Source organism: Megascapheus bottae, chromosome 2, assembly GCF_031878675.1.
Source record: "Megascapheus bottae isolate mThoBot1 chromosome 2, mThoBot2.hap1, whole genome shotgun sequence".
In the NCBI taxonomy this organism is placed as follows: domain Eukaryota; kingdom Metazoa; phylum Chordata; class Mammalia; order Rodentia; family Geomyidae; genus Megascapheus; species Megascapheus bottae.
The window spans coordinates 32,686,086-32,706,540 of record NC_143510.1 but is presented as its reverse complement, the minus strand read 5'-3'; the positions used below and the strand labels follow the sequence as shown (position 1 = coordinate 32,706,540).

Here is a 20,455-nt window from a genome sequence, read left to right as displayed (position 1 = left end):
GATAAAGAAGGTGTCAGAGAACGAAAAGCTCTCTGGGAATTGAATTCACCACACTGGGCTTGGATTTTGAAGAGAGGAGACTTCAGGGAAAACAGAGAGCTGCAACATCCTTACTTTTCCAGCTTCAAACCATGTCATATAGTAAAAATACAACTAAATTGTTGTCTATAGAAAGGAGTCCTTTCAAAACCCTTTAAAGGTTTGGAACTTTTTAAAGGGAAGGAAACCACAGTAAATGTAATCGTGAATCTATGTTGTTGTCATACGGGCACCAGTGACTCACACCTCTAATCCTAACTATCAGGAGCCTGAGATTTGAGGATGGCAGTTTGAAACCAGGCAAGAGCAAAGTCCCTGAAACTCTTATTTCCAATAAACTACTCAGAAAAAAAGCCAGAAATAGAGCTGTGGCTCAACTAGTAGAAAGAAGCTCAGGGATAGCTTCCCCTGTCCTGGGCTCAAGCTTCAGGATTGGCACATGCGCACACACACAGAATAGCACCTAGCAGTGGGTGCACTTCCTCTGGGCTGAGGTGCTTGCTGTGCATATCATAAATTTCATCCCTCCTCCTCCTCCTCCTCCTCCTCCTCCTCCTCCTCCTCCTCCTCCTCCTCCTCCTCCTCCTCCTCCTCCTCCTCCTTGCTGTACCCAAAAGCATGAGCTATACCACTTCTGCAGTACTCTTAGCCCTGTATTCACTAAGTCTCAACCACAATTACTTCTTTCACTACCTACCCTTAGATAATTCATGATCAGGAGAAAGCAAATGCATGTCTCTTTCTGCCCTGAATTTGTTCTGAACTTCCTGGTGTTGCCTCCTGGTCTGTGGTCCGTCCTAGTATACCGTCTGCTGCCACCACTCCTCTCCTGTTATCTTTCTGTGAACTTTGTATCTCTTTCCATATCATCACTCCCCAGGATACTTCTTTCAAACCCATGCACGCTTTTCACTTGGCCCATCTGCTTCACTTTTTCTGGATGGCTCAGTAATGTGTGTGTTTAACTCACTTCCAGTTGACACTGTAGATTTTGCCAGTGGCCTTTTGAATACCAGCCTCAGGATGTTATTTTTGGGGTGGGGGAGGGGGGTTCCTTTTTAATTTTTTTCTCTTATCTTACTTCCGCTGAAAAGGCCTTTTTACAGCTTGGTTGTAGCCTGAATAAACAGCAGAGCTCAGCCTAGAGAGCTTTGCCAAAGTGTGAGGCTGGAGTGTTTGCCATTTGAAAAATCATAACTATTCTGCATTGTGGTGTTTCATCAAATGGCCAGATGAGTAATCCAACAATGTGAACAGTAGCAAAATAAACTGTATTAGCAGCAATCTGTTTCTATCCCGCCCCTTTGTCTGCTTGTCTCTCCCTCCTCAATATGTGGACTTGTGAGGGTGTTTGGTGGTCCTTGAGTGCATGTCAGGCTCCTGGGGAATTTGGGGAAATGCAGATTCCTAGGCCACATTTTCTAAGATTCAAACTCAGAGCAGCTAGTTAAGGCCAGAGATTCCATCTTTGTACCAAACATTCCACCACAGTCATAGATTTAATGAAATAATTTGTAGATCTGAAGATTTCACTACTGTAAGGTAGTGAAAATTTGCCATTCGAACATCTCATGTCTGGCTTTTGTATCCTGTCCTAACTCAGCTAGGGCCAGTCTACGTGATCCTCTGAATCTACTTCCCTCAAATCTCAGCAAAGTAAAAAAAAAAGTCTCATGAGAAATTCAAGGGAGCTGGAACAAAGGGGACGTTCAATAAATAGCAGCTTATCCTTTTGAATCATTGTCTTCTAAACAAAAAAAATGCAAGAAAAATGGGAATCGTTCTTGTATGAGGAGAGTGGATTTAAGTCCATATGGAACTAACACCAAATTATGGACTGAGGTGTAAGAGGCAAACATCTGGCTCTGTTCTCTCTGAACGTCTTTTCTTCAGGAAAGGTTGTCTTGTGGATGCGTGGGTTGTGTCCCACACAGTGGCAACTTCTGATGTACTTCTTACATGTTCTTGCCAATTTCTGGTTCAGTCTTTGTCTTCTGGTAGATCAGGAGCTCCACTGAGAGAGGGGATCCTGCTATCTTCTCATTTCCTTATACTTGAGGTTCAGCCTGCCACATCCTGTGTATACAAATAAGTAGTAAGTGTTTGCAAGGAAACTTTCTAAAAATACCTATTGCTCTTCTATGTTGTAATGGAAAGACTGTGATGTTCTGACTGGCCTATCACAGCAAAGTCCATGCAATGGACGGCTTAAATATCTTGCCATACAATTATTTGCAGTGAACTTTGGGACCAGCCAAATACTTTTCTGGACACTTTAAGGAAATCTTTAGTGAGCTTCTTGAAGGATAACTTCAAGCTTCTTGAAATGTTTCTCTTTTGCCACTTGCAAGAGCTGAAACAAATTGCACAAAAAACACCAGATGATAACATCAGTTTTAATTAAGTCTTCATGAAAGTGCTATTTAGATGATACACTGCTATGGCTCACAGAATGCCCACCAATGAAAGGGAAAATTAATGGGGATAGAGAAAAAATGATTTTATTTTACTTACCTACTGCCAGGTCTACAGAGTTTAAATTGTTTCCTTTCTTCCTATGGAGAAACTTTAGTTTGGCACTGGCATTTTCACAAAGGGAAGGTGGTTCACAAGGTAAATGAATTAAATATTATTCCAGACCTGCTCTCAAAAGTTGGAGAAACAGCAAAAATCACACATTATTTCAAGTCTGGAAAAGCTGAGATTATATATATTTTTTCTCCATTGTCTTTCATTTTCTACTTCCGGTCCCCAGTAAAAAGCCACTTTTATATCCTTCTAAACATTTTTATTAGGGGAAAGAGAGATTCCCAGTGGAAGTAGAACAGACAATTAATGCAAAGTTCTATTTCTTTTGGCATGTAGATGTAATTTGAATTTTGTTCCTATGACTGGAGTTTACATTACTGTGATTTAAAAAAAGGCTACCTGAAAATTTAGACAAAATGAAGAAGGCCACAGAATTCCTTACTCTGTGCTTTTAATCAATGTAGTTCTTTCAATGACTTCCTCTACAGGACAGACTCCTTGATTGAATGTTTATTTTCTATTATTTTCAAAGAATATCAGTAGAATACCATAAAGAGTCCCAGTTACATGTAGATTTACATATAAATTACGCCTTCATCTGTTGCTTATTTTGTAGCAACAGAGATGCCATTTTTAATATAGTCTAACATTCCTGTGTTTATTTCTTAGAGCCTGTTTGTTTTCCTTCTCTTTGTTAAGAAAATACACTGAAAAAGAAGACAACGATTCATTGATGCTCACAGCTCTAGCTTAGACCCTTGAATTTGTGGAATCATTTTGCAAAGGTTTGAGGAAGTCAGCCAGGTCTATGGAAGCCTCTCCCTCTCCCTCCTCTCATTTCTGACGCCATTTTCTCAGGCTTACCCATTGCCCATGAATAGAGGGAGAAGGCCAGTGTGGGAAGAAACATACTATCAGATGGGAAAGGGGGAAAACGTTATGTAGAGACCAAGTCATTGACATTGTGTCATGAAAGATACCCATGGGAAAGAACAGTCCCCCCACCCTGTCCTATGTAGGTACAACAGCAAAAACAGAGGTTTACAAGCATATCCCACAGATAACAGGACATGGTCAGAGGGCTCTCATATAATAACTCCATATTATGTTTGCTTTGGGGAAGTGTCAATATGTGTTAACCACTTGAAAGTCTTTGGTATTCCTGATACAATGTATGCCACTAATTAACCTAGTTTTCCTCCATTTCCTGTTGTAGATTTCACTGTTTTGCAGCACATCTATGAACAATTAACAGGCCATTCATTAAAAAAAAATAGTATCTGAACTCATCAGCCCAACTCCCAGTCCTACAGTCCCGGCTTGCATCTCTTTTTCTTTGGTGAAACTAGGATTTGATCATAGAGCCTCTTGCTTAGTACGCAGGTGCTCTCCTACTGACCTATACCTCTCGCCCTTGATTTTGTGTGTGGGGCTTAACTCATAGACTGAGTGCTGTTCCTAAGCATTTTCATTCAATGCTAGCACTCTACCACTTAGGGCCACACTATCCCTTCTAGTTTTCTGGTGGTTAATTAGAGATGAGAGTCTCAGACTTTCCTACCTGGCTGGTTTTGAACTCTTGTTGACTTGAAAGAATTCTTTACTCTAGAAAGAAAGTCCTTTGTTGTTTATACATATTTCAAATATTTTCTCTTCCTTTCAGAATGTAGTGAAATATATAGTCACTGCTTTCTGAAATCTTAGGACATTTGTACTTACCTTTCACATTTAAAATATTCTGTATTCTTTTGTAAGCTTTATAACTTACTGTCTCCTATTTGGATAATTAACTGGAATTATTTTTGTATATGATGTGAAATCAGGCGATACATTATTCCCTTTTGGTTTTTACATGTATTTTTTTGTGGACCTGGGGCTTCAACTTAAGGCATGAATACTGTCCCTTACTTTTCTCACTTAAAGCTAGTGCACTACCGCCTGCCCCACAGCTTCATTTCTGGCTTCTTTTTTAGCCCTTATCTTGCAACTGTATTTGATTCCAAGGTGTTTCATATTTTAGAATATTTGCTCCACATAATGAGATATCTTGAGGATGGGATCCATGTCTAAACACAAAATTCACTTATGTTTCACTTGCACATTACACAAATAGCCTGAGAGTGATTTTAACAACATGCCTACATTGACTACATCAGGGGAAGTGTGGAATTTCTCACTTGGGGTGTCATTTTGGTGCTCAAAAGAGTTTTGGATTTTGGAGCATTTGAGATTTTGGATTTGGGGAAAGTTCAATCTACATATGTATTTCCAATTGTTGCAGCAATATTTATTAGTCCTTTCCCTACCAAACACTCTTTCAACAAGACATTCATCCCACACCTTGCAGAACTCAAAGATGTTCTCTTCAGGTGGTATCTTTGCCCACGTCTGACCCACGGGTAATTGTTGTTAGTTCTAGTAATTATTGGTAACTGATAGGGCATGGCATGTCCTCTCATGTGGTTGTTATTCTGTTGTTCATCCTCTGGAATTCCATGTATGCTTTATAATGAGCTTGTTGGGTTTAAACAAAATTGAGTACATTTCATTGGATTGCATTGGTGAGTTATAGTACTAAGGCTTTTAATCCATGACTATTTAAAGTAGACTTTTTTTAATGCGCGATGATAACATTTTATAAGTTACTTAAGCAGGCTTACACTCTTTTGTTCACACATATTGTTGATTCTATCTTCTGTGTTTTCATTTCTGGTTTGTATAAATAGCAGTATAATCAGTTTTGTACGCTGATTTTGTAAGGAGCAAATGTAGTCATCTTAATGAAAATAATATATCTGAACTTTCTTTTGGATTTTGTAAAAACAAAATTGTATCTTTTTAAAAATAACAATTCTGCACCTTCCAAGCAGCATACCTTTTTTTTGTCTCATTGCACTGACTGGCACTTGTGGAATGATTTGGATTAGATGTATAATAATTGTGTACCTTTTCATTTTTTGACGGCCACATTGGCACTTGGAATCAAATATGATGACTGCTATGAGCAATTATGAAAATCCCTGTTATCAGATGAAAGGATTCCTTTCACTGCTAATTATAATTAATTTTTCTCAAGAAACCTCTTCTATCACAAATTTGTTTGAATATTTTTACTTTTATCAGGAATGAATGTAGAATTTCTTTCCCTGTTTTTAAATGTATTTTTAAGATTACCTTATTTATTTTCTTTTTTAATATGATATGGCTAGCTATTGTATTGAAACAAACCATACCAGTAGGTAATGGACTGAAATAACTTGCATTTTTATTGTTTCCTGAAGTCCACTAAGTGGACTCAGCAGGTGTTGGTTCTGCCCTTGTTTGAATCCTGCTGACCAGATACAGAGAGCTAAGATCTGGGACCAGCATTATCTGGAACGTCACCTTCAATGGAATGGCCTTGGTAACTCATATTTCTGGAACCTTTGTAGATATGTCTGGCTCCCAAGGTTATTGGCATCATGGGAAAATTAGGCCTACTTTTTCTGGGACATTTTTCTTTCAGTGTGTGGTCTCTACAAGTTCTCTCTAACTTAGTGGCTAAACTTGTTCCATAGTGTCTCAGCCCCTACTTCTGCTCTCATGTTTCTGGGATTAGCACAGTATCCTTTCTGTGGCACTGTTCAGTGTTGGTGCTTCTGTGATTTGTCCAGTTGATTTTAGAACTTACAGACCAACCCAGAATCAATGCAAGGATATGAGGGCAAATTGATAGAGGAGGTGGATTTCATATATATATATATATATATTATATATATATAATATATATAGAGAGAGGGGGCGGGCAGGGGAGAAGCCAGGCACCAGGGTTGTGGCTCACACCTGTAATGCTAACTACTCATCAGGCTGAAATCTGAAAATCTCCATTCAAACTCAGTCCAAGCAGAAAAATCTGAGAGTCTTATATCCAATTAACCAGCAAAAAGTCGTAAGTAGAGGTATGGCTCAATCATTGTAAGGATATGATGCCAAGAAGCCATCTTTAGAGATGATTACAGTATTAGTGTGCCAGACATCAGACCCTCAAAGCCATGAGGTCACTCTGAATCACTGACATGCTGCACATCCTGTTCCAGCTGATGGTGCCACCTTTACACAATGGCACTGAATACATCCTTCATTTTCATTGAAATGAGTCTCTTTGGCTGCCTCCCCTTTATGTGACAATAACTTCACAGGGGAGGGGGGTGGAGATTGCCACAGCAACTTCCTGGAATCCTACTGTGCTGGAAAAATGTAGAGTGACTCAGAGCCTGCCACAGAGAAGTTGATGTTTCTTTTCAGTGACATCACAATGAGGCTATTAGGATAACATTTAATTACTATTAGAATCCCATGCTATTTGAGATATTATCATTTAAACTATGCCATACACTCTATCATAGGCTTTATATGTGCTGGCAAGGCAAAATATAGCCACAAATTGTTCTTGTTCCTGCCATTGAGAGGAATCTCTGATTCGTGTTGAATTAGGGTGAGCATTGTAATTGAGCAGGAAATGATGCAGTGACTATTTCCAGGTCTAGGCCTTAATAGACTAACAGCTTCAACTTCTGTCTCTTGCAACCCTCATTCAAGGGAAAAACATATTGCCTTAGAAGAAATCCATAAATCCAAAGACTCCATGCTCTAAGAAAATCCAAGCTAGCCAAATGGCCTAAATAGTCTTGCCTTATCACTACCCTGCAATTCTCAACCATGTACCAAGCATGTGGATGAAAAAGTAAGCCTAGGGGTCAGGAGTTTTGCCTAGTGCTAGAGTGCTTACCTAGCATGCACAAAGATCCCGGCTTGATTCTTTGGTACTACATACATAGAAAAAAGCCAGGAGTGGTGCTATGGTTCAAGTGGTAGAGCACTAGCCAACGACAATGCTCAGGCCCTGAGTCCAAACCCAGGACTGGCAAAAAAATTTAAAAAAAGTAAGCCTATGTTCTAGCGTCCACTGTCTTCCAAGTTCATCCCTGTAAAAGACTCTGAGGAAGAATCACCTAGGACGCCTGCCAATCCCCAGAGCCATAAAAACTAATGATATGTATAAAAATAGAATAATGGCATAATTGTTGACATTGGAGAGGGAGGGGAAATGTGGTCAAATTGATAGAGGAGGTGGATTTGATCCAGGTACATTGTAAGGAAATATTGCAGTACTACTCTTTACTTTGTACAGTTCATATATATATATATACATACATTATATATACATTACATATATATGTATATACATATACATATATATGTGTGTATGTATATATATACAGAGAGAGAGAGAGAGAGGGGGGGGGGAGAGAAAAGCTAGGCACCAGTGGCTCACACCTATAATGCTAACTACTCAGCAGGCTGAAATCTGAAAATCACCATTCAAACTCAGTCCAAGCAGAAAAATCTGAGAGTCTTATATCCAATTAACCAGCAAAAAGTTAGAGGTGTGGCTCCAGGGATACCGTATGATCCATGAGTATAAAGCCCTGAGTTCAAGCCCTAGTACTGATACACCCAAATAAAAGAAGAAAGAAATGAGGGAGGGAGGGAGGGAGAGAGGGAGGGAGGGAGGGAGGAAGGAAGGAAGGAAGGAAGGAAGGAAGGAAGGAAGGAAGGAAGGAAGGGAAAAAGGGAAAGAGAAAAAAGGGAGGGAGGAATGGAGAGAAAGGAAGATAAAGAACCAACGGTAAATTGTTATTTTGAGATACTAAATATTGGGAAATTTATACTCAATAGGAAACAAGATCAGATATCATCTTACTTGAGTTTTATTAAATCCCTGTAAAGCAAAAGCTACCATTATGCTTATTGTATAGATAAGCAAATAGAGGTCACATATTCACTTACAGTTCCTTCAGCTGGATTATAGTAGAGCTAAAATTTGAAAGCTATTTCTGTGAATGGGAGCCCTTCAAGTACCTAGCAGGCCTGGCATAGTCCTTTGATCCTTCTTCCTTTAACACATGGGAGGGAAGAAAGGTAGGAGAGTGGGAGGGAAGGCTCTTAACTACACTAGCTTGTCTCCTATGCTTTACATACCAGTTATTATACACCAAAATGTTTCCACAGTATATGGGAATTTCATGTTTAAGGTAAACAATGGCAGTCCAGCAACCTCTAGAGCAAGTAGTTTGGGCACACCTTTAGCAATTATCATTGCTCCATGCATGTAGAGTTTGTTTGTGAATTTATGTGCTAAAGAAGTTATCATACAGAAAAGAGAAGCAAGCACATATTTCTCTTCCACCTTTCCCAGCTGTGCAGATTTCAGAGCATCCATCTGGTGGGAATGTTTTGGTTTAGAAGAAAACACAAGAATACACAGAGCTTTTGTTGGAGGGAGAACCAGAGATAGTATATGAGTTGAATTCAGAATTTTCCACATTAGCGTCTTTCTTTGTCATTGTATATTAAAATAGGATAGAAAAGTAACTTCACAGTCCCCCTGGGAACAGGAGACTGTTTTTCACATCTTGAAGATCATCTCTCTGCCCCAAGGGAAGCGATTAGGAAAATGGAACCAGGTTCATGCCTAAATCCATCTGGTGGGTCATTTGAAAAAGACACCAGTGACGCTGAGGGACCCTGAGGAAGAGCCCAAGATGATGGAGAAAAATATACATCATCTTAAAGGAGCAAAATCTTCTTTTCAAAGGAAAGCAAACTATAATCCCAGTTTCTAAACGTGATCAAAGCAGCACGGCTGTTTGATGTGACGTGTGTAGCCTGAAGGTCTGTCTCAGTCTAAGCTGCCTCAGCTCTCTCCCCCGGTGGCTCTGGAGGATGCCAGCCTAAGGCTCTGCCAGATATAACTCTAAGGAGTGGCAATTACACTTTAGTAACAATTAAACCAATGACCTATAGATTACTTGCTTGGGCATTTACTTTATACATATATGTGGGAGTGGGGGTGTGTGCGTGTAGTATAGATTGTGTTTTTTATCATGTGGTTTTATTTTGACATTCTCATACCTGTATACTATGTTCTTGGGTCATATTCAGCCCCAATCTTCCCAATCTTCCTCCCCTCAAACCCCTGGGCCTTGGATTCTCCTTCCTCACTAATTATTCTTCTTCTTTCTTTTTAAATCTAGCTTCCACACTAGAGAGAGAACATACGGCTCAGTCAGGCTTATTTCACTTAACGGGATGATCTCCAGTTCTGTGCATCTTCCCACAAATCATTCTTTTTTGTGGCTGAATTCCATGTCATTTAATACATGCATGCCACATTTTCTTTCTTCGTTTATTTGTTGATGGTACTTAGGTTGACTTTCTAACTTGGCTATTGCAAATAACCACGTGTATAGATAGCTCTGTGTGTTCTCTACCTGTTTCTCTTATATGCTGACCTCCATTCCTTGGGCATATACCAGGAGTGACATGACAGGAGCATACAGCAGTTCCATTTGTAGTTTTTCAAGGACTCCCCATACTGACTTCCAGAGGATCTGCACAGTCTCCCAGCAGTTTTGAAGGGTCTAGTTGGGCCTTTATTGAGGTCATTCCTGTGTATGCAAGTATCACCTGATACCTTGATAGAATGCTGATTCTGCCTCCCTGGGACTGAATTTTAGCCCCAGATCGGCTTTCCTGCTAAGTTCCCAAGTGCTGCTATTGCTTTAGATACCAAAGTTCTAAACCACGATGCAGGTATCAGGATCCTTCACAAGAATTATTAAGAATGTAGCTTTGGGTCTAACTTAAAGCTTCTGAATCAAGCCCTTGGGTTATCAGTCTGGTGTTGATTCTTTCCCTCAAGCTTCCAAGGCCTTCTGCACTTCACTGCATTTGAGAACTATACTCCCAACATGGGTTTATCTATCCAAGACCCCAGCAGAAGAACCTGACACTCAACAAAAATCCCGGTCTGGTAAAGGGCTTAAAATAAATAGTTCAACCTTATTCTCTTGATTGGAAACCAGAGGTCTCAAAAAAATAAGCAGTTCTGGCAAGTGCCTATCATCTCCTAGTGTCAAAGCCAGTGGAACAGAAATATCTGCCATCCTGACCCTGCTTCTAGGCCTTTCTTAGTCAATGCTTCTCTGACTGGGCTGCTTGAGGAGAAGAGAGACTGTGAGTCCTTGGTCTTCTGTTAGATTCCCAAAGTCTATCACTGTGCTAAGTAAATATTACTTCTTTGCATTCCTCTTAAATAACTTGTGGCTGCACAATTATTTTAAAGTTTAAAAAAAAACATTTCTAGTAGTATTAAGGATTGAACCCAGGGCCTTAAGTTGTAGAAGCTCTACAAAGTCTATGACAGCAGATAATTAGTAGAAAGGCTTATGAGCAGTGTGCTTGTCCTCACCCAAGATACACAAAATATACACAAGCTGTTTTTTAGAACAATTACTACATGAAAGAATGTGAGTTTTAAATACGTGCCTGCACTGTTCAGTGTGTAACACCACAGTGCCGTCGTCACTGCTACTAGGAAGTGTGTTTTCTTCACAGGCCACAGACTTTGAGAATCATTCTAGAATAGGTTCAAGCATTTTACTTCCCTTTTGTTCTAGGACTGTAATCTGATTCTCTGAGCTGATGCCTTCAGTTTGTAGGGAAGTAGCTGGGAAGACACAACCAACATTGACCAGTCCGTAGGCAAAGATCCCATAAAGACACTTGGTGTGTTAAGGGGAAGTGTTACATATTATAAACCAAGTAGGACTTCCCCTGTGCCTTAGTCATGAGTCAGATCTCTTTAAATTGCAAGTGACAGAAACTAAGTTAAACTGGATTAGGCAAGAAGAGACTTTACCAGGCTTGAAACTGAGAAATCCAGAGATTCATGGCTGGCTAGCTATAGATTTTCTAATAATGACCTAGCTAGGCTACCTCTCCTTCTGCCTTCTTTGTTCTGCCCACTCCCTCTTACTAGTCCATGAAATCCTTGGATTGGAAGACTTCTGAGGTAATTAATTTCAAAAGAGAGCAGAATAGACATTGGGCATAAAAGACAGTGTCCAATTATTATACATCTACAAGGTCTCTCTCTCTCTCTCTCTCTCTCTCTCTCTCTCTCTCTCTCTCTCTCTCTCTCTCTCTCTCTCTCTCTCTCTTTCTCAGATAATACTCATCCTGACACACTTTGTCTTCTCCCTGGAGCACATGGACTTAGTGAGGTTTTTTGTTTTGTTTTGTTTTAAACATTTAATTTAATTGTAAATTTTTTTTGCCAGTCCCGGGCTTAGCAATGTCCTTGGACTTGCTCGAAGCTAGAGCCCTACCACTTGAGCCTTAGCACCACTTCCAGCTTGTTTCTATGTATGTGGTACTGAGGAATTGAATCCAGGTCTTCGTGTATGCTAGGCAAGCACTCTACCACTAGGCCAAACTGCTGGTCCCTTCAGTGAGGTTTTGATTCTGGCTATTGTCTCTCTCCCCATGTGACTGAATGTCAATTGATGATTTTCCTTCCTCTTTCTTTACCCTTAAGTTTTATCACTCAGCTCCTGTAGTCCTTTCTGATCATTGAGGAAAGTAGAAAGGTGCCTATAGCCATGGTAGCTACAAAGGACTGCTTCTAGAGCTTCTGGAGAACAAGGATACATGCCTTAGTTGTAACAAGTAGAGGCTCCAGCAGGCTGCTAGAGGATAGGCAGGATAGCTTCAAGTTATTTTCCCGTCTCACCCCAGCAAGTATTCCTAGAATGACTTGCCGGTATACAATTTACAAAATATGCTTTGAGAGAAAATTTTACAGCGGTGTGCAAATGGGAATTGCTGCCCTTCCATGAAGCAACTATGTTATTAAGCGTTGACATGGTATATGTTCATGATTATGCAGATGGTGGACGGGTTAAGGATCTACAGCATCAATGGCATAACTCAGGATTCCAAGGTTTATAAAGGTCTTCTGAAAGCAAAACAGGAGAATATCAGTAAAATATACACTTACTTATGTTCACTACAGTGCAACCAAGCAAGCTACAGGGTCAATTTAAAAGAATTGGCATTTATGGGCTATTTGCTAAATGTTAGGCAGCAGGTAGAATCCATTCACTTGTACAAATACTTGTTTGGTCAAATGCTATTAACATTTTCATTTTATACTTAAGATAACCCAGCCACTAGCCAGGCAAAGTGAATTATGCCTGTAGTGTCTGCTTGGGAAATGGATATGGAGAGATTAATAGATCATGGTTCTGGGTCAGCCTGGGGCAAAGAGTTTCACAAGACTTCTTCTCAAACAATGGCTTAGTGAGATGGCACACCAGTCATCCTCAGTGACATAGAGAAGTAGATGTAAGAGGATCACAGTGCAGGCTGGCCCAGCATAAATCTAGAGAGAAGAAAGGAAAGAAGGGAAGAAAGAAGAGGGGAGGAGAGGGAAATGGATGGGAAAGGAGGAGAGGACAAAAACCAATGGGCTATGAAGTTAACTGGCCTAGCTGTCTCTGTGACAGTACTTCAAACTGTTAAACTCTAGACCCCAGGCTCTATGAACTGTATAGGCCTGCTACTTAGTCTATTCTGAGATTATGACTATGTATTATTTTTTCTTTTTAAAATTTATGCTTTCCTGGCATCAGATATTAGAAGTGAAAATTGTTAATACATAACTTGCAGATACCACCTGGGAGGAAAAACAATAATGCCTGTGGAGTATTTGCTAAGTGTAATGGCGTTTAAGAAGCACTTTTCAGATTTTAACTCTCTTGTTTCATTCTCATGCAACCTTTCTGAGTTAGAAGCTTACCTCTATTTTACTTTATTTTATTTTTCTTGTACTGGGGATTGAACTCAGGGCCAAGCATTCTACCACTTTAGTCACATCCTTAACCTTTCTAGTGCATTTTTCCGTTAGGGTCTCAAGTTTTCTTCTTGGGTTGGCTTTGAACTATCATCTTGCTACTTCAACCTCTCAAATAGTTGGGATTACAGGTATGTACTACCATGCCTAGGTTACTAGAACATGGAAGCAAGGTACAGAGGAGAGGAAACTTGCTAAGGAGTAGGCAATTAGTGGCAGAGTTGGGAACTACACATACAGCTTTTAAAGTTTTGTGTTGGTTATGATTATACAGTTGGTGAGGCTCAGAAAAAATTTATAGGATAGGCTTCTTGTTCAATATGGCAACGGCTTAATACTCTGCTACACATGGGGCCATGTCCAGCTTTCAGGGTAGCATAGCTGTGGACAATTCATGTAGAGCTGAAACCTGGACTTGGAAGGGTATAAAAGTAGTGTGGGCGTCTGTGCCTCAATGGTACTCTCTAGTTAAGAGTTGATGCTTTCAGACAGGATCACCCTAGATTCTAGTCTAGCTTTGCTCATCATTTGCTTAATAATTTTAGAAACTCATTTAGCACTTCAGAAATTCTGTTCCTTCTGTGAAATGATGGCAGAAATATCTGTGTTATGTGTAACTGGCAGAGAATATCACATGTGAGATGCAGCATTTTCTTAACAGAAATGTACCCTATTCTCAATGAAAGGCAGCCATGGTTTGTGGATTCTGCTCATCTTCAAACAGAGTTTTATTGTGTTGGATAAAGACATTAGATTCTTCTATACCAAACACAAGTTTATGAAGTGGGTAGACTTTTATCATGACTTTTATTAATGATACTCAGAATCCACTTTTAGAAATGTTTACTCAGAGTCCACTTTTAGAAATGTTTAGATTCGTAGGTTGCTTTCTCAGCACAGAATCTGTGTGAGTGTGAGTATGTGTGTGAGTTTGTGCGTGTGCGCGTGCGCACGCACATGCACGCGCCTGCCCTGGTCTTGAACGCAATAGCTAGATGCTATCCCTAAGCTTCTTTTGCTCAAGGATAAAATTCTACCACTTGAGCTATAATACCGCTTCCAGCTTTTTGGTAGTTTTCATGACTGTCAGATTTCAGCATCCTGAGTAGCCAGGATTACAGGCTCCACAGAGATCTTTAAATGGCTCAAATGCATGTAGCCTGTGGTTCCCAAGACCAAATGAGTTGAAATTCTTTGGACTTACTCAAGATTTCCCCTTTGCAGGACCTGTCAGAGCCTCTAACATGTCTGCGAGTTCTTGGATTCCCAAGAGAATTTCCAAGTTTACCTAAGTCTGTGTTGTGGGATATTTGGGGATTACTTTCAGTTAACATTTGTCATAAGCTGGGTAGATTTTCTTGTGTGCACTTGCCTATGTAGAATACTGTGAACTGACTCAGGAGGTAAATTTAGATAGCATTTGAGCCACACAGTCAGCAACAGTCCATGTTCTGAGGTAATTCCTCGGTCATTCTGAATGTCACCATTATAATACAGAATGTTCTAAGGGCAAATGATAAAAATGTTTTGACTTGTTAAAATGATGAGTGTTACTGCGCAGCAGTGGCTCACATGTGCAATCCTAGCTATTGAGGATGCTGAGATCCGAGCATCAGTTTGAAGTCAGAGTGGGAAAGAAAGTCTATGAGTCTCATCTCCAATTAACCACCAAAAAGCAGAAGAAGCTATGGCTCAAATGGTAGAGCATATTAACTGAAAAAGCTTCATAGAGACAATCACGATACCTAATCCTAGCTACTCAGGAAGTTAAAATCTCAAGATCATGATCTGAAGCAAGTCCAGGCAGGAAAGTCCCAAGATTCTTATCTCCAATTAACTACCAAAAAAAAAAAGCATTCGTGGAGTTGTGGCTTAAGTAGTGGAGCTCTAGCCTTGGGCACAAAACCCCAGCAGCAGTGGCCAGGTACTGAGTTCAAGCCTGAGGTGCACACATGCACACAGAGGCACACATGGTATTTCAATACTCTTTGGGTTCGAATAGCTCTTGGGATGATCTTACTTCCATAATCACAGTATGTGACTGGGAAAGCTGGTGTTCATTTTATTCTCTTTGGCACACAAGGTCTGGAATTCCCACCTGCAGGAGGGCTGTCCTCCAGACAGCCCTACCATCACCTGCTCTCCAGCAGAAAGCCTCATGGACTTTCCCCAGGCTGGCTTTGAACTGTGATCCTCAGATCTCAGCTTCCTGAGTAGCTAGGATTACAGGCATGAGCCATCAATGCCCTGCTTCAATTTGAGAAAATGTAAGAATCTCAAAAGACCTGGTTGCCTTATCTCTGCCCATATAACAGCTATTGGGTAAAAGATGAAGCCCTTAGTCATCAGCGGGTGTTTGTACATGTTTAAATGTTTCCTATTTATAGAGTGACATTTGGATCACGGAGTGAAAAATCTTACTTTCATAGGCTTGATGCTGTAAGACAAATCCAAAGATAGAAAGTCCTTTGTGTTAGAAAAAAAAAATCACTGGTTGTCCATGACATTTACAACTAGCACACATCTAATGATCAAATGGAGACAGTAGTTGACTTCTGTCCAGTTCCATTTGAAAAAAAGGAAGTGGGGCCTTTCTGCTCTTTGACACACAGAGGCACAATGCTTAATAATGGATTCCACAGCAAAAGCAAAATCCAAACGAACAGCATCTTTTTGTTGGAGCCTACATACAATGTCAGTGAGATTTCAAGTATGCAAATAGTGGGAGGAAAGCAATTCTTGCTCACTGCCCAGTGACAGACACTGTTGACAATGTGAATTTTGCCCATGATTTAGAAAATTAGCGCATATCATGTCTGTTCTTCATCGTCTTTACTACTTGGGTGTCAGCCTGATTTTTATCTACTATGACATTAGTTCTTTTTCTATGAAAAAAGTTCAACATCAATATCACTTTTTTTCTTCTTTCTCAGTATCTGTAAGACTTCTCCTGTTCATTGTGAGCTCATTCAGTAAAGCAATCATGACTCTGACCCCATGCATGACTTCTCCTGACCCCCATGCAAGTGGAATCAATGCCATTTTCACAGTAATTTCTGCCAGGTGGACCATCTAGAGGTGCAGACACAGATCATAAGCCCACCTACCACCCCACCCTGACCAATGGCTTCCTACAGTTAGTTTATAAGTCTAAGTTCCTCACTTATTTGATTGATCTTTCTGTTTCCCTGCTGTGCATGCCAGGACCTGAGCTATAGTAGTTAGTTCTGGGCTCAAAGTAGACAGAAGGAAGTGAAATGGTTTGGCTAGAGCTATGTGTGAATGAGGAGACATCAGGGATGGGAAGACCATTGTTGTTTCCTTGACAGAAACAACTTTGGAGAATGCAGAGAAAATACCATGTTGTATTTTACATGCCAAAGAAGGACTGCTGAATTCCTGATGCTACTAGCAGCTAATCTAACAATTATACCACATGCAGTAACATCTACCATCAAATAAGTACATGACACTAATGTTATTATGGCAGTATCAATTAGTCTTATGACCCAACAATTCATTTTGCATTTAGACCTGTCTTAAGTGAACTTGTGTGTTCTTATTTGGGAAAGCCATTGGCGGCCAGATTCTCTACTCAGGAAGTCCATGAGTTAGATAGAGATAAGCGTGGTTCATAGTTTGTGTCCTTTGTAACTGAGTCCACTTTGTCTGTGATGTTTGCTATGTTAAGAATCTGACCTCTGTGCTGTTCCAGATTCTACCACAGTAGAATCATGTTAGTTTGCTTTTTGAAAATGAGAAAAGCGTGATGTTATAGTAATTGTTTCAGAACACTAAGTCATGATTATAGTATATACAAATTGAGCTAGTTCCCCTCAGAACATAAGCAATGGCATGGGAAAAGATTAGGTTGCTTGGGAAACCAGAGAATCCCAGCTTACAAGAGCAGGGCCACTGAATACTGGCCCAGTTTTCAGGGTAAGCTTTTTTTTTTTTTGTCATTTACTATTGCCAGATAACCACTTACAAGAGCAGGGCCACTGAATACTGGCCCAGTTTTCAGAGTAAACTTTTTTTTTTTGTCATTTACTATTGCCAGATAACCATGAAAGTCTGAGCGGAACATCTTGTTATTTATAAACTACACCACATCTATCAATGCTTGGGTAAACCCATGGATTTCATTTACATTTCATTTATGTTTCCAATTCTGTGTTCAGAAGATTCTCATGCTCACTGGAAAGCAGACTGGAGTGATTTGTTTGGTGATACTGGGGTTTGAACTTAGAACCTTCTGCTTAGTGAGCAGGTGCTGTGCCATTTGAGCTGTTGCCAGCCCTGAGACTTTTCTTTGTTGCCAGTGGTACAAAGAAAATTTGAGATCCAGAATTGTTTGGCTTTCATGCTGAAGAGATAAAACAGTAAGATACAGACAAGTCTAGAATTGTTAGATACTAAAGGGAGTGATCTTGACTCATTATTTTTTTTATTACTCTCAACAGGACTTTATAAATAAAGTAAATTAGAGTTCTTAATGCACTTCCTTAGAAGAACTTATCGCCTCTCAGTTTGGTATTGCCTGATTTGGAAAGTAAGAATTATGACAATATAGAAGAAAGTAGGAGGGGGGACTAGCTGAGAGTACAGTGACTCAAGTGGTACAGAACCAGCCCTGTACACAGGAGATTGTAATATCAAACCCCAGTACCACCAAAAAAAAAAAGTTTGAAAGGGAAGAAATTAGAAGAAAAGAACAAATGTATAATCATAATAAATTCCAGTGTTGTTATTTAAAAATCACTATTTTAGGTAGTTTCTTTCTTTTATTGTGGTGCTAATCAGATCTTGAATTAAACATAACAGGTACTATTAAGAAAGATAAATTAAATGTACTGACATTTGTGGACAAAAAATAATCTCTCACCAAGCCTACCTACACTTATCTGTGTAGGGTTCTTATAAGTTGACATTTATAGTTTATTAATATTAGCTTGTTGTAATATCCATTCTTTTTTCTGAATGAGATGAATCATAATACATTTCTTTGGGTATAAAGAAAAGGAAACAGTTGAATTTATGAGATTCAATGTAAAAACACAAAGTGTTTGGGTTATGAATTAGTCTTTCTTGAGTTTTCTTTATTACATTGTATGTCTTTTATTTCTTAAATCTTGATTCATTAATATATTAAGCCAAAAGTCATTAATAAGGGTTTTGCCTCGTTATAAGTGGCAGGACTAGCTTTTCATACTGTGTGTTTACACTAACAATACTCCTGGGAAATAATAGCATTTTCTTCTCTGTTCAAATCAGCTGGCCATCATCCTACCATTTTTTAAAGTCCCCAACTCAGAACCACAATTGAATGTGTCCCTTCAACAAAAATACGGCATATTGTTCTGAAGAATAGCCATAATAGCCAAAGTGAGTCAGTTTTCCATGATCTTTCCCCCGTCATTAGCTATTCTTTCCATTACACTTACAACAGAGATCATTGTGAACATTCCCACCTAAACAAAGAATCGGAGATGGAGGAGGCCTACAGAAAGGACTGCATCAGAAGTCACACCTTTACCTGCCCTATTCCCATAGGAGGAAGTGTCCTTCAGTGACCCATCCATTTCTACAGCTGATTGGATCATTGATGTTTCTCAATACAAGGCTGCAATACAAGGCTGAGTTGGCAGGAATAACTTCATTTCCTTACTTCCGTCAATTGGAGTAGCCACAGGTCTCCTACAAGGGGAGAAAAGTAGTGGAATGATAGTGTCTGATGGTCCAACTTGTCCCTCCCAGGAAGAAAATCCTCGAAGAATCTCAGATCATAGACTCCTCTTACAAAGGGGTGCTTGCTTAATCTTATGTTGGATTATGAACTCTTGGGATACTGAGCTAGATCATTTCATCCCTTTCCCCAAAACACTCCTACAAATCTTTTGTAATTCAAACCTATTGTGAAACTTAGCATAGAGGTTTGGCATCTTGGCACCCATCTGTAATCTCAGCTACATGGGAGGTACAAATTGAGGAACTGCAGCTTGAGGCTAGCCCAAGCATGCCCCTCTCAAAAAAAAAAAATGCTAGCAAGTTTCTAGCTCACAAAGCAAGCCAGGTATGGTAATGGGTGTCTATAATCCCATCAGCCTGAGAGGTAAGAGTTAGGAAGATCAAGGTTCAAGTTTGACCTTAAGCAAAAAGTACTGTGTGAAAGATAACTTAAGCATAAAAAGAGCCAAGGCATGAAGTGGGGGACCCTGAGTTCAAAACGCAATACTGCCAAGAAAAAAAAGTGAAATTAGATGCTCATGTTCAAATCTCTCCTAACCTGATTCTCTTTAAATTATTTATTGCTGCTGCCTCTTCTAAGGGGTAAGGTCAGCTGTATTGACTCTAGGCAACTATTGCACTCTGATTCTGCATAGATCCATTTCATTCACGTACACAGTAGAAGGTATTGAGTTTATGTCAGGCTCTGTATTATAGTATTCATTTTTATCTTCTACTGAACTTGCCTTAGACCAAAGAAATCCAAAGTGGAAATATTACCTATTGATTTCACTTGTGGGCAAAGTCCCATATAATATTGTTTCACTTCTGCTTTTTGTCAGATGAATATAACTGACTTCTTACACGGTTCTAATTCTACTCAGAACTCTCCATGCTGCTCTGGTACTTTTAGGTTCAAAGCTGATTCCCTGTTTTCTTTCTCAGAATTTTGTTCCTCAAACCCACTTTGTTCAAGACAATCACTCTATAAAATCATTGTTCATAAGGCAGTGCTATTGTTTATACCTGTGAGTCCTCCTCAAAAATGACTATAGCTTTCTGCTTCACATTGTTCCCCTTCTCTCTGAGCTATCCTGATTATCTACCTTAAAATCTCCACCTCCTTTTTTTCCTCTGTAATTCTTAGAACCTTTTACAGCTATATCTATGTGGGGTCTCTCCAGGGATGGGTCTGTTTTTATCTCTTCTCTGATCTGTGGCCTGGTACCATTACATCTTGATGGATTTGTGCAATGAAGACTAGTGAAACAATGACCTCCCTGCAGAAGACTTCCAAGTGATGTCTATTTTTAGTAATTGACGATGCCAGAAGTCCAAATTGACCCACATGTTGAAATTCTGGAGTCTTACTTGCATGTGGACTCTTTGGCCAAGAATACTCCTCTGGATTTTATTTTCTTC

At 39.7% G+C, this 20,455-nt stretch overlaps 1 long non-coding RNA gene across 6 annotated transcripts in view; it reads right to left on the bottom strand.

Annotated features, from left to right (window-relative positions):
- LOC150066653 (uncharacterized) overlaps positions 1 to 20,455 on the bottom strand; it is a 315,401-nt gene that overhangs the window by 62,604 nt on the left and 232,342 nt on the right. For 4 of the 6 annotated variants that reach the window (XR_016533492.1, XR_016533490.1, XR_016533489.1 and 1 more), the window contains 3 exons: positions 18,843 to 19,003; positions 17,505 to 17,672; positions 1,999 to 2,679 (listed from right to left, as the gene is read on the bottom strand). This is a non-coding gene — a long non-coding RNA (uncharacterized LOC150066653). The remainder of the gene's footprint in view (positions 1 to 1,998; positions 2,680 to 17,504; positions 17,673 to 18,842; positions 19,004 to 20,455) is intronic. The other 2 variants (XR_016533496.1, XR_016533495.1) reach the window with 2 other exon arrangements.